This window comes from Arachis ipaensis, chromosome B3 (genome assembly GCF_059453495.1).
Source record: "Arachis ipaensis isolate K30076 ecotype BB chromosome B3, ASM5945349v1, whole genome shotgun sequence".
NCBI lineage: Eukaryota > Viridiplantae > Streptophyta > Magnoliopsida > Fabales > Fabaceae > Arachis > Arachis ipaensis.
In genome coordinates, this window is record NC_142438.1 from 51,218,057 (window position 1) to 51,222,263 (window position 4,207).

Here is a 4,207-nt window from a genome sequence, read left to right on the forward strand (position 1 = left end):
AACAATTAAGAAAAGTCCTAGCAAGGATTGATAATCGAAATTCCTATCCTCATTATCAATGTCAATTATGATGGTAATTGTAAATTGCACTCACTTAGTTAACCTCTAACAAATGAAGGAAAGTCAAGTGAGAAAATCAACTTGAATTCACAAGTCCTAATCAAAGACTAGAGTTAGTGAAACTCAAGCCAACTAGCAAGTTTCAATCGCCAACCAACAAGAGACTTATGATGATTCAAGAGTCTCCAATTAATCAATTTAAGCTAAGAATATAAAAATCTAACTTAAAACCCTCCCAAGTATTTTATCAAACACTTGGAAGGCACAACATAAAAACAAAGAAAACTAGCAAGGAATATTAAATCCAAACAACCAATTGCAAACATCAATAATAACAAATGAAGAAAGGAGCAATAAATATGAAATACCTCAAATTACATTAAAAAGGGAAATTGAATCTAACATGAGAATTCATAAACTAAAATAGCAACATAAAATAATCAACAAGGGAAATAAATAAACTAGAAAGCTAGAACAATTAAAAGTAGAAGAGAAACTAAATTGAAATAAGATATTCAGAAATTGAAAAAGAATAAAACTAAGAATCCTAAAACCTAGAGAGAGGAGAGGCTAATGTTAATTAGTAATATTATTGTTCATAATTATAAGACTAATGTTGTTGAAATTTAATATATGCATTATTAATTTGTGTCCAAATAATATAATATTACTACTCTTTTTTGTTATGTTTGCATGATTTAAGGGCCAAAACTGGCGGCAAAAATTACAGCTATCTTGCAAGTGATGGAGAAATAATGGTACTTTTCTAGTAACTTCATTTATATTATTATCTTATTGTAATCGATTTTATTAACACTTTTGGATAATTGCATATAGCAATGAATTGTAAGATTCTCAAAAAACTATCTTCACAAAAGCTAACTATTATCAGTTTAAAACTACATCTAAAACCTATTTTTTGTGAATGAAGTGTTGTATCATTGATTTCTTCACACTGCAGCCTCTAATCTGTATTTTCGGGCTCAGAACTGGGTCAGAAGGAGCCCAAAAATTGCCCCCAACGTCTTCTGTAATTTCTGCACATGGCGCATATCATGCGTACGTGTAATGCACGCGTGTGCGTCACTTAACTGCATGGCAACTATAGCAAATTATATATCATTTTGAAGCCTCAAATGTTAGCTTTCCAGCACAATTAGAACCGCCTCATTTGGACCTCTGTAGCTCAAGTTATGGTCGATTTAGTACGAAGAGGTCAGGGTTGACAGCTTAACAATTCCTTCAATTTCTTGTATTCCTTCCACTTTTGCATGCTTCCTTTCCATCCTCTAAGTCATTCCTGCCCTATAAACCCTGAAAACACTCAGCAAACATATCATGGCATCGAATGGTAATAAGAGGAAATTAAAATTAGCGAGTTTTAGGCCAAAGAAGCATATTTTCAATCATAACACAAAATTAGGAAGGAAAATGTAAAACATGCAAATTATATGAATAAGTGTGAGTTTAGTGGATAAATTTTACTCAATTAAGCATAAAATATATCACGAAATAGTGGTACATCAAATCTCTCCACACTTAAACATTAGCATATCCTCATGCTAAGCTCAAGAGAAGCTATAAAGGAGTGAAGAGGAACGGTAAAACTTATGAAATGCAACCTATCTATATGAATGCAACTAAATGCAAAAATACTTCTACCTACTTGGTTAAAAGTAAACAAATTCTCCAAGACAAACATAAATCAGATTTCACTAATTCAAATCACACAATAAGAGACAAGTAAACTTATAAGAAGATAGCTCATGAAAGCCGGGAACAAAGAATTAAGCATCGAACCCTCACCGGAAGTGTATACACTCTAAACACTCATGTGTTTAAGGTTAATTCACTCTAATCTCCTCTAGTCATGCTTTCTAAAACTTTGTTCTTCATCTAACCAATCAACAAATATTTAATGTACAAATACAAACATCATGAGGGTTTTTTAAGGTTGTAATGGGGCTAAGGTAAGGGTGAGGATACATGTATGGCCAAGTGAGTTATACTTTGAATCTTTGACTAACCTAAATTCTCACCTAACACACAGATATACTCTATATAATTCTAAAATCATGCCTAGCTACCCAAAATCTCACTTTTGTATATTTCACATACTCATGCATGAATTTTTAATTCCATCACTTGTGCATTGATCTTTTTATTGAACTTAGCATTGGGGTGATTTTATCCCCTATTCATTTATTTCTTTTCTTTTCTCTTTTTTTCTCTTTTTTTTTAATTTTTTTTATTTATCATAAATGAAAGCATAATATATCAATGCATATGATTTTTTCTAATTTCACATGAGTAAGTACCCAAATTTCTAATATTTGTCAGTAAAAACACAACACATTCTCATCAACCCAAGTTTCCACATTTCCCCACACTTAGTTAACACACACTATCTTAAGCTAACCAAAGATTCAAATCAGGTAATTAATTATTTTTCTGCTTAAGGCTAGTGATGTGGTAATATAAAGAACAAATGGGGATGAAAAAGGCTCAAAGTGACACACTATTTTGATGAATGGATTTTTGTGTGGTTTAGAATTTCACAAATGAAATCTCATTGCAAGTATAGTTTCTAACTAACAATAATCCTTTTATACAAAAATTTGGTTGTCACAAGTAACAAACCCTATAAAAATAACCAAAGTATTCAAACCTCGGGTCGTTCTCCCTAGGAATTGCAATAAAGTGTTCTTGTTATTGGCTATGAAGTATGTTTTGAGGTTTTTGAATTAAGAGACAAGAAATGTAAATGGCAAAGGAAACAAACTAACAACTAGGAAAGCTCTTGGAAAGGTATGAGAACTAGAAGTCCTATCCTAGCTATCCTTGTCAATTGTGATGAGAATTGTCCATAGCTCCCACTTAGTTAATGAAAGCACTCACCAACAACATCAAGACATCGAATGGAAGGCAAATGGAATAAAGTAGATTCAATTAGGTATAAAAGAGCATATTTTCATGATCAAGCACAAATTAGGAGGAGAGATCAAAAGCATGCTATTCAAGGGAATAAGTGTGAGTTTATGTGATGAAAATCCATTCAATTCTAACCAAAAATCATCATCAAATATGGATTCATCAGTTAACCTCTAACCATGGAGAAAAGTCAAGTGGATGGATTAACTTGATTCTACAAGTCCTAACCAAATCCTAGAGGAAAGACTAGCTTTAGTGGTATTCAAGTCAATTAGCAACTTCTAATTATCAATCAACAAAGGAGTTAGATAACTCAAGAGTCACTAATTACTCTACCAAAACCAAGAGGAGAGAAATCTATTCTACAATCCAACCAAGAATTTTATCAAACACTTGGAGTGCATAAAAAGAAAGTAAATCTATACTACTCAATTGTAAGGAATTAAACAACAACAAATGAATCATAAATTGCATTAAAAGAGAAATAGAAGAAACAAAAATGCATCAACATAAAAGTAAGGAATTACAAGAATTAAATGCTAAACTAGAGAGAGGAAAGGTAGAAGAAGAAGAATTACAAAAGAAAAAATGAATTAAAGCATAAAATTAACCTAGATCTAAGAAATCCTAATCTAGATCTAACCTAATCCTAATTCTAGTTCTAACCTAATCCTAATTATAGAGAGAAGTGAGAGCTTCTCTCTCTAAAAACTAACTTTTCCACCAAAAGTAAACTAAACTAAACTAAACTAAAATGATTCAAAGTTCTGATTCCCCTTTAGTCCTTGGGTTAAATAGCATCATAGATGAGTTGGATTTGGGCCTGGAAAGCCCAGAAATCGCCCCCAGCGGATTCACTTTAAGTGGGTCACGTGCGAACACCGACGCGTACGCATAAAGCACGCGTACGCGTCGCTTGACAAATTGCTATCCACGCGTATGCGTCATGTGCGCGTACGCGTCACCATGCAACCTCATCATTTCACGCGTGTGTATCTGCTGCGCGTGCGCGTCGATCTCAGCATCCCAAATCCTTGTTTCTTCATGAGTTCTCCACTTGCATGCTTTCCTCTCCACTGCTTTGATCCATTCTTAGCCTTTCCATCCTGAATTCACTAACAAACATATCAAGGCATCTAATGGAATTAAAGGTGAATTAAATTTAGCCAATTAAGGCCTAAAAAGCATGTTTTCACACTTAAGCACAAATTAGGAG